The sequence below is a fragment of the Sander lucioperca genome, chromosome 16, assembly GCF_008315115.2.
Source record: "Sander lucioperca isolate FBNREF2018 chromosome 16, SLUC_FBN_1.2, whole genome shotgun sequence".
Lineage (NCBI taxonomy): Eukaryota > Metazoa > Chordata > Actinopteri > Perciformes > Percidae > Sander > Sander lucioperca.
This window is the reverse complement of record NC_050188.1, coordinates 24,820,213-24,831,091: the sequence shown is the minus strand read 5'-3', so window position 1 is coordinate 24,831,091 and position 10,879 is coordinate 24,820,213. Positions and strand designations below refer to the sequence as shown.

The 10,879-nt window shown below is 41.6% G+C and overlaps 1 pseudogene; it reads left to right on the top strand.

Moving 5' to 3' along the window:
* The first annotated feature begins 325 nt into the window (after positions 1-325).
* The window catches only part of LOC116036844, a 32,313-nt pseudogene continuing 21,759 nt past the window's right edge, over positions 326-10,879 (top strand).

Below are 10,879 nucleotides of genomic sequence, written 5' to 3'. Positions count from 1 at the left end.
GCAAAACTATTCATGCTTGCAGGCCTGGCTGCATCAAACGCTCACGCTGCCGCCATCTTTACATGTATGCTATACAGGGGTATGCTCCATTTACAGCAGCTAAATCAACTATTCTTATTCTGTTTTTAAGTCCCATAACATAGGTAGATTTGCTATTCCAGTCAGAAATAGAGAGGGGAAACGAGAGCTGGAGACCCCAGAAGCTCCACCTCTTCCTCTTTACATTGTGTGATGTTTGTGAGCATCACTGTGAGGAACTTCTCTTATTTGTTTCTGTCAGTTGTCATTTGGTTTAAGGAAATCACTCATATGGAAAAAGGGAAGTGAGCTGACTGATCAGATGTGATCTTTATATCCTCCGCTGCTGTCGCGGAAACATCAGAACTGAAAAACGAAGACGCCCTGTTCAGACGGCCGAGACGCAGCGATCTAAAGACGTATACTGTGAGTATCAGAAAATGTATATATGATGTTTCTGCTGCTGTTTTTGTGCAATAAACCTAACTTTAAAATCAAACTTCATGGGGAGAAATCTGGTGATATGGTGATAAACTGAACTTCTTGCCTGCAAAAATGTTTGTCTTGTTGCAGGAATTTCCTAAAATGCAGAATAGAATCTAGAAAATAATACTTAAGACAAGACAAATACGTGATCAGAGAGAAACATTCCCTTGTTCTGGCTTCTCAAACGTGAAGATTGTCAGTGTTTTTTGTCGTATGCATCAATAGAAGAAGATTATTTTACTCATAGGATTTCAAGTTTTATTCTAAACATCTTTAGTTTTTTGACATGGAACCTTTTCCTCCAAATTTACCAACTTGTCCTTTTGACTCTTTCTTTTCTTCCTTTGCTTTGAAAGCAGCTTTTACTCTATGTTTTTGGTTTCATCTTTGGGGATCTTGTGACTTGTAGGATCTGAGCTTGTTTCATGTACAACTCAAGTAATAAGTAAAGTAAAAGAATAAATACTCCAGTACAAGTAAAGGTGTACTGGAGTAGCAAAAAGCGAGCGACAAACATGTCAAACTTAGTGCCCCAAAAAAGCAAAAAACATCAAAAGGTAGTCTTCTAGTTTGAAGCAGGTAAACTCTGCTCGCAAAGTTGGTTTCCGCACGCCTGCATGAAACTGACGTTTGACATTTTGGGGGCGGAAACCAAGGAGGAACTGGCCCTCCTCTGATTGGTCATGTGGTATCTTGGTTTCGTTGCTGTGATGCTGTATGGAAGAAGGATTCGCCGACACTGATCTTGATAATAAAAGGTTTATTACATCAAAGATTTCAGCATCAAATCATATACTACAGTCACTTTCAAGGCGATCACACCCACAGATGTCCTTAGTTTACCTTGATTGACAGCTTTCATTCAGGTTGTTGTAGCTTTTGCGTTTGTGTTGTAGCTTTTGTGTTTGTGTTGTAGCTTTTGTGTTGTGTCTTTTGTATTTGTGTTGTAGTTTTTGCGTTTGTGTTGTGGCTTTTGTGTTTGTGTTGTAGCTTTTGAATTTGTGTTGTAGCTTTTGGGTTTTTGTTGTGGCTTTTGCGTTTGTGTTGTACGCCTCCATGAAACTGACTTTTGACATTTTGGGGGCAGAAACCAAGGAGGAACTGGCCCTCTGATTGATCACTTTCAAGGCGATCACACCCACGGACCTCCTCAGTTTACCTTGATTGACAGCTTTCATTCAGGTTGTTGTAGCTTTTGTGCTTGTGTTGTAGCTTTTGTGTTTGTGTTGTAGCTTTTGCGTTTGTGTTGTAGCTTTTGCGTTTGTGTTGTAGCTTTTGCGTTTGTGTTGTAGCTTTTGTGCTTGTGTTGTAGCTTTTGTGTTTGTGTTGTAGCTTTTGCGTTTGTGTTGTAGCTTTTGCGTTTGTGTTGTAGCTTTTGCGTTTGTGTTGTAGCTTTTGCGTTTGTGTTGTGGCTTTTGTGTTGTAGCTTTTGTGTTGTAGCTTTTGCGTTTGTGTTGTAGCATTTGTGTTTGTGTTGTAGGTTTTGTGTTTGTGTTGTAGCTTTTGTGTTGTAGCTTTTGTGTTTGTGTTGTAGCTTTTGTGTTGTAGCTTTTGTGTTTGTGTTGTAGCTTTTGAGTTTGTGTTGTAGCGTTTGTGTTGTAGCTTTTTTGTTTGTGTTGTAGCTTTTGCGTTTGTATTGTGGCTTTTGCGTTAGTGTTGTAGCTTTTGTGTTTGTGTTGTAGCTTTTGTATTTTTGTTTTTGCGTTTGTGTTGTAGTTTTTGTATTTTTGTTTTTGCGTTTGTGTTGTAGTTTTTGCGTTTGTGTTGTGGCTTTTGTGTTTGTGTTGTAGCTTTTGAATTTGTGTTGTAGTGTTTGGGTTTTTTGTTGTGGCTTTTGCGTTTGTGTTGTACGCCTGCATGAAACTGACTTTTGACATTTTGGGGGCAGAAACCAAGGAGGAACTGGCCCTCTGATTGGTTACTTTCAAGGCGATCACACCCACAGATCTCCTCAGTTTACCTTGATTGACAGCTTTCATTCAGGTTGTTGTAGCTTTTGCGTTTGTGTTGTAGCTTTTGTGTTAGCGTTGTAGCTTTTGCGTTTGTATTGTGGCTTTTGCGTTTGTGTTGTAGCTTTTGTGTTTGTGTTGTGGCTTTTGTGTTGTGGCTTTTGTGATTTTGTTGTGGCTTTTGTGTTTTTGCTTTTGTGTGTGTGCTGTAGCTTTTGTGTTTGTGTTGTGGCTTTTGTGTTTGTGTTGTGGCTTTTGCGTTTGTGTTGTAGCTTTAGTGTTTGTGTTGTGGCTTTTGTGTTTTTGTTGTAGCTTTTGCGTTTTTGTTCTAGCTATTGCGTTTGTGTGGTAGCTTTTGAGTTTGTGTTGTAGCTTTTGAGTTTGTGTTGTAGTGTTTGTGTTTGTGTTGTGGCTTTTGCGTTTTTGTTCTAGCTATTGCGTTTATGTGGTAGCTTTTGTGTTTTTGCTTTTGTGTGTGTGTTGTAGCTTTTGCGTTGTGTCTTTTGCGTTTGTGTTGTAGCTTTTGTGTTTGTGTTGTAGCTTTTGTGTTGTGGCTTTTGTGTTTGTGTTGTAGCTTTTGCGTTTGTGTGGTAGCATTTGCGTTTGTGTTGTAGCTTTTGCGTTTGTGTTGTAGCTTTTGTGTTTATGTTGTGGCTTTTGTGTTTGCGTTGTAGCTTTTGTGTTTGTATTGTAGCTTTTGTGTTTGTGTTGTAGCTTTTGCGTTTGTGTTGTAGCTTTTGTGTTTTTGTTCTAGCTATTGCGTTTGTGTGGTAGCATTTGCGTTTGTGTTGTAGTTTTTGCGTTTGTGTTGTAGCTTTTGTGTTTGTGTTGTGGTTTTTGTGTTTATGTTGTGGCTTTTGCGTTTTTGTTGTAGCTTTTGCGTTTTTGTTCTAGCTATTGCGTTTGTGTGGTAGCATTTGCGTTTGTGTTGTAGCTTTTGCGTTTGTGTTGTAGCTTTTGTGTTTGTGTTGTGGCTTTTGTGTTGTGGCTTTTGTGATTTTGTTGTGGCTTTTGTGTTTTTGCTTTTGTGTGTGTGCTGTAGCTTTTGTGTTTGTGTTGTGGCTTTTGTGTTTGTGTTGTGGCTTTTGCGTTTGTGTTGTAGCTTTAGTGTTTGTGTTGTGGCTTTTGTGTTTTTGTTGTAGCTTTTGCGTTTTTGTTCTAGCTATTGCGTTTGTGTGGTAGCTTTTGAGTTTGTGTTGTAGCTTTTGAGTTTGTGTTGTAGTGTTTGTGTTTGTGTTGTGGCTTTTGCGTTTTTGTTCTAGCTATTGCGTTTATGTGGTAGCTTTTGTGTTTTTGCTTTTGTGTGTGTGTTGTAGCTTTTGCGTTGTGTCTTTTGCCTTTGTGTTGTAGCTTTTGTGTTTGTGTTGTAGCTTTTGTGTTGTGGCTTTTGTGTTTGTGTTGTAGCTTTTGCGTTTGTGTGGTAGCATTTGCGTTTGTGTTGTAGCTTTTGCGTTTGTGTTGTAGCTTTTGTGTTTATGTTGTGGCTTTTGTGTTTGCGTTGTAGCTTTTGTGTTTGTATTGTAGCTTTTGTGTTTGTGTTGTAGCTTTTGCGTTTGTGTTGTAGCTTTTGTGTTTTTGTTCTAGCTATTGCGTTTGTGTGGTAGCATTTGCGTTTGTGTTGTAGTTTTTGCGTTTGTGTTGTAGCTTTTGTGTTTGTGTTGTGGTTTTTGTGTTTGTGTTGTGGCTTTTGCGTTTTTGTTGTAGCTTTTGCGTTTTTGTTCTAGCTATTGCGTTTGTGTGGTAGCATTTGCGTTTGTGTTGTAGCTTTTGCGTTTGTGTTGTAGCTTTTGTGTTTGTGTTGTAGCTTTTGTGTTTGTGTTGTAGCTTTTGTGTTGTGGCTTTTGTGTTTGTGTTGTGGCTTTTGTGTTGTAGCTTTTGCGTTTGTGTTGTAGCTTTTGTATTTTTGTTGTGGCTTTTGTGTTTGTGTTGTGGCTTTTGCGTTTTTGTTGTAGCGTTTGCATTTGTGTTGTAGCTTTTGCTGTACTGTTAAAGCTACAAGCTATTGTACTATTAGTAGGCTATAACGCTATCACATTAATGTTAAAGTTAACACACCACGTCATTAATCATTATTTATGTCTCTGGAATAATCTGACTGCTGGCCAGGCTCACAGCCAGGGTGCCATTTGTGAAAGAAGCAGAGGTGTGGACTTTTTTCCCTTTCAATACCATGGGTAGTGACATTTGGCCAGCCATGCCAAAACACTTATGACTTCAATATTCAATGGAAAATGAGCTCATATAGCACAACGTGGCGTCAACATAAAACACTAGGGAGCAGAGTTTACTTCGCGGAAAAAAATAATTACTTCAACCAATGAAAACGCACATTCCTCCAGAGGGTTTTAATCCAAACAACCATACTTTTCTACATTTTGTCATTTCGGCGGGCGGTGTATGTAACCAGGTCGCTGTCACCTGTTGGCGACTAAACAAATGCCACTGTAGCCGGCTTCCTGGAGCTCTGTAGCCCATAAATACAACCAGCAGCTGCCGCTGGGATTTTATCGTTCTATCGCACTATAGACTGTTCACGTTTAAAGGACAATTCTGGTGCAAAATAAATTAAAGACAGTACCATTCAGTATACAGGCAGGCGCCATCTTGTGAAAACAGTCATGACCAGTCCAACCACGAACGCCATGCTTGAGCTATGTTACTGGTTACTGGTTGCACTGCGTTCGTGGTTCGACTGGTCGTGACTGGTTTCCCAAGGTGGTGCCTGCCTGTATATGTGAACAGTACAGTCTTTATAAACTATGTTTTTAATAAACTGTCTGTACACTTACAAAGTTCTCAATGCTTCGGTTTACATGTAGGGACCCTCATTATGCTACCGTGGAAGTATGGTGCTATTTTGAGCCTTGGTAGTGATATAGAAATAGAGATTTACCCTCTGCCCCTACAACTAGCATTATAAGATAATTAGCGGTTCACGCTAAAACTGGTCACATTCGATTAGCATGAAAACATATCCCAGAGAAGGTCAACTCGGTACACGTGTTATTAACCCCTAGGTTAATTTTGCGCCAGAATTGTCCTTTAAGAACTTTACTTAGTTTTAAATACTTATATTCCTATATAATGGTCCATTGGTGAAGTAGCATTGATCACTTTGGGGGGGGGGTACATTTGTCAGCACTGGTGATAAAAATTATTAAGCAGAGGCCCTCGCATCCCCCCGCCAAACCGCACCCTGCTCACATCCATGTTAGCTAGGGCTAAGGTTAGCTCTAATGTTAGAGGCATGGGTTCATACAACGGCAAGGATTTACGGACATTTCAAATGCATCACACCTATGCCAACATTGGAACGGATGAGAGACACATATATTCCTTTATTTACAGCCCTATCTTGCGCTACAGAAAAATTGTTCTTCGGCAACAACTCAGAGTTTCCTGAATGAAAGCAGTCAATCAAGGCTAACGAAGGAGGTCTATGATGGTGTGATCTAGAGGTCGACCGATTCATCGGTTTTGCCGATTAATCGGCACCGATAGTTGATTGGTGGAACTATTGTTATCGGCAAAAATCCATACCGATGGTTGCGGCAGTTGCTGGAGTGGCTGAGAAGCGCGCACTGTCATTCATTACACAGTACGCGAGAGCTGAGAAGGGTCTGCTGGCATCATACATTACAGAGGCGAAATAAAAACTATCACTGATGCCTCGTGTTGTTTATTTTCGACACGTGTTACTGTGCGCTGCACGGAGAGCACATGCTGTGTGGAGAAGGCTGACATCCGATGCTCGTTTAAAGCATTGACCGCAAAAAGGTATGTATACAGTACATATTAATTTGTTGAATAGATGCTGCATTAGTAGAGAAAGAACAGCACAACAGTATGTTTGCTTTCGAGGCTGAGATGACGCTAAACATTAGTAGTAGGCTAACTTACCTCAAGCGGTTAAAACACTGACAAAAATAAATGCTAAAAAGTCCGACCCAAATGTCAGAATCAGAACCCTAAAGGATCGTCCACGATCCCAAACGGCACCTCTGATTCATATTTAGATAATTTAATAACAGTTAAAAGTAGAGACTTACTGATTGCTGCAGCTAAAAGCTCAGGAGTTAGCCGTCACGGGGGTGTCTTTGGTGTCTTTCTAGCCTTTACAGGTGATTTTCTATCCAGCCTGGAACTTGTGCCTTTTTTCAGGGTTGTTGAGCATTAAATCCAAACTGTTACATCCAAGATTTATCCACTTGATGTCCATAATTCATCACATTTTCGGTCATTTCTGCCGCTAATTCCGTGCTACCCATAGACAGTAGGTGCTACCGACAAGGGGATCTCCCATGATGCCTTTGTTTATGTTTTCAACCAATGGGAAGGCAGGTCCGTCACACATTACGCCTTATATGGGCATCCAAGCGAGAACAAGGAGTATAAAGTGGGAAAGATAGATCCCTCCAGGTCAGAGATCGTCTGTTACCTTTCTAAACTGTTCTACAGAGAAGAATGGCGTCACTGTTTTGAGATTGTTTGTCCTTTATATGAATTATAATGCTCATTATGTTTATTTTTGCACTGGATGACTCCAAATATGTAGGAGAACTGTTTTAGACATTAAAATTCCCACTTCAATACAGAAACTGTCTAGACTGGGTAAACCCAGCCCGATCTGTCGGCGATTTCATTTCACCCTGCATCTCAGGCTTTAAACCTGTACATTTTTCTATCCTGCTTCCATTGCAAATTTGCGGGGACCAATCACAAACTGGATTAGCCACCTGGTGCACTATTGGCATGTTTAACACGATGATGATAGAGAAGCAACCAAGCAGCTTTTTGTTTACATTCAACATGGTGGGCACTGAAGCGCATTAACCCGTTGATGCCACTGTTGCTGCTACGTCACCCGGAACGATTGGTTGAAGGACTATACAATTGCATACAGAGTCATTTGAGCTATACCTGTTGATCACGCCTCTTGTGCAGTAGAAAATACAGAGCAGACTCCCCAGACTCATGTTCAGTCTTAAAAGATTGAGCTTGGTCTGGTGATAGTCAGACTAGAAACTGTCCTTTCCAGAAAAATATTTTGTTCAAATCCTTAAAACAGCCAGTAGTTCCTCCAAACCATCCGATTATATAGGTCATTTTTTCTCCCATTTGATGCGACCAACAGAAGCGTTTTCCGTCCTCATATCTGAAACCAGAGAACGTAACGGTCACAGTTTTAAACGCGTTAACTGAAACTGTCCCAGTTTGATTAGGTTCAGGCACTCAAACTACTTATTTAAGTTGATAAAAAAGATGGTGGTTTGGGTTAAAATCAGATGTTACTTCAGTTCCTGAAGCTTACCACGTGACGCAGAACGTGACGTAGCTGCATTTTTTTTGCGTAAAGTTAATAAACCCTAAATGGGACAGGAACATTGGTATCCTGGGTGAAAGTCCTGGCTTGTAATATGTTGAGAGTGACGGCCTCTGCTGAAAGCTTTAAAAAGTCACCTGCAGACAGTGTTTTCAACCAACCCACACAGCTTCAACTTGTTGGTAATTTCTGCCTGTTGGTAATTGCGTGTTTTTAAATGAACCAATGGGCGTCATACGGGAAATTGCATTTTTTTAAATGAGCCAGTGAGAGAAGAGGGGTGGATCAACAGGTAGTATGGTTCAAGGATAAAAAGGGTGTCTTTTCTGGTCTAAAACATAGAAAGACGGCCTTTCATTCTACTCATCATGAATGTAAACTTCAATAGCGCTGCTTCAGAGATGGCTGATGAAGAAGTTGGCTCTCCACTGAGTCCGTATCAAGGAGGTGACTCCGGCAGGTGGTCTTCTTCGCTGATCTGCGAGACTCCGATAACGATATTCCAAGACGCTCTTACTGCACCCAGAGCTCCAAAGAAATGCACATTGTATCTGTGTCGTAGCCAATTGCCTCCGACTGAATCTCTGCATGAGGAATGGTCTCTACAGCCGAGTGGTATGTGTGGAGACTGGGGCTATGTCTTCAAGTACTAAGAAGGTGAACTCTGCTTTTATCAGCTGAAGGAAGGGGAGAAATTGTCTCCTTCAACCGTCATGGTGAAAATGACCTTTGATGACTGGGGTGTGATGAAGACGTTGCTACAATTTGGTACTTCTCAGAGTAATGCCTATAAGGAAAATGAGGGTGTGGCTGGAGCGAGCCAAGATAAAGAGACTCAATTGGTTATGGTAGAATGTAAGGAGGAGGAGACGGATGTAAACATTTGTGACAATGATGAAGAGAATGCCGAGGCGACGCCTCCTAGATCGATCAATTACCCCAGCGATTGCGACTTGGCTAAGATGAACATCGTCTTGGGTTCAACATGGCCGTCTGTTACCACAACCTCAGGCCGATGGTGGTTCCGGGCCCTTCTGCTATCCAGGGATTCGGAAGTAAAGAGAGCATGCGACTTGTTTGTTTTGCAAAGATTTAATCCAGACTGCGGTTTATTCCGAACCGTGCTAGTCTTACCTGTCCTGGAATGGGTGGAGCGGATGATGGAGATGGAGGATAGGGTTACCAGTCTTTTCCTTAGTAGCCGCGGATGGAAAAATACCCTGGTTGTGAAAAAAACTCTAAACTTTTGAACTTTTGTTTTTACCACGCCTCCTTTCCGGAACTTTCCCCGACCCCACCTCCATTCCAGAATATTCCTAACCACGCCCCCTTACAATATTATAAAGACTGAAGCAGACCGAAGCAGCCAACAACAGAACTTGACAAGATGGCGAACAGAAGAAAATCGCAACGATGCCCAGCTCGACAACAGCCGCAGCAAAGAGACCTCCTACCCTATGGTTGAGGAACCTTACCCCGCGGGTCCTCTTTGCCTCCTCAGAGGCGGCCGGTCAAAACCTGAGGTGTCCGCCTCCCTCTCCCGAGACAGCGACTCAGGACTACACGGGTGTGTGTGAGTCTAACGAAGATGAGGCCACTCAGGACTACACTAATGAGGCCGGGACAGTCGATACACCTCCGGATGAGGAAATCCCTGAGGAGGAGGAGGAGGAGGAGGAGGAGGAGGAGGAGGACGAAAACCCTGGTTCTTCAGAAGATGAGATGGAGTCGGAAATCCCAGATGAACAGGGCGAGGAAGGCGGTCAGGAGGAGAGTCCAGAAAGTCCTCCAAACGCTCAGGAGGAGAGCCCTCCTCCTCCTTGCCAGGAGGATGAGGTAGACGGTTGGGTTTCTTCTCTCGTCATCGATACCATCAAATCGGTGGTTTTTCATCTTCTCAATCTAATTATTCACGACGACAGACGCTCTGAGTGCTATGGCTGTAAGGTCGATCATCCTAGCCAACGGCAGCACGCATGTCTGGAAGTACTCGAGGACGACTTTTACGAGCGCAGCTTTTACCGCCTGATGAAAAGACTCATCACACCTCGCTTTATTCCCGCTATTCAGAGTCTGTTGCTTGCCCGCAACATCGAAACAGAGGATTTCAGAGTCCGTGTAGTCGCCGAGACACTACTCCACGAACTGAAATTAGCAAAGAAAATCTTTGACCCCATCACGGACATGTATGATAATTTGATTGGGCAAGATTCTGTGAAAATCTTTCAACTGCGGCTGGTCACAGAGCGCTTCAAGGGCTCGTAAGGGTGAGCGACAACGAAAATGTTATTGGTTCGCCCGGGACGGGAGTACGTTCATGGGCGTCTACTGAATCAATGCTATGTCGTCCTCGCCGTTGTTTGTCGGTAAGAAAGACACGTGTCGGAATTTTTGTCTAGGCGATTTGACGAAAATCTTTCAGTTCTTTGTACTTATTGCTTAAGGAATTTTTTACTCAGCAAACAATTGTATATTTCACTTAAGTCAGCCATGCTGCTTGCGTCCCCGGCAATTGTTTGTTTGCCGTTTTCTTCTTTGGCTAATACTTATTAGTCTCCTTATGCGTTCCGGAGCAAAGGTTCATAACGCGTTCATAACTAGTTTTTCTGCCAGGCATATTTTCCTCTTAGATGTAGGATAAACAAAGTACAACATTACTTTTTGGGGGATATAATAAGCGAGCTCATCAAGCTGTTGCCATATCACCGGAATCGGAAGCATCACCTCCAAAATAATCAATTCTCGTTTTTCCAGTATGTACATAATACATTACTAAAAAAAAAAAAAAAAATCTATCTATTGACGCAAACAGATTTTCATTCCTTCTTGTGCTACCTAAAAAACTGTAGTTTATAAATAAAATGATTTAAGGTGAAATATTTTTCTTTAAAGAAAATATTGATTGTGTGAAATCAGTCAAATTATCCAAACTGTAAATATTTAAAAGTTCTAGTTTGTATGTTGTGTTTGATGCTAGTGTTTTACTTTCAGTATGTTCTGAGTGCCGGTGTGCGTTGTCTAAATGAAGATTGTTCATAGTGTTTGGCTGCACTGATGTTAAATCCATTCATATATTTTCTTGTTCTTGTTTAATAAGCGGTGC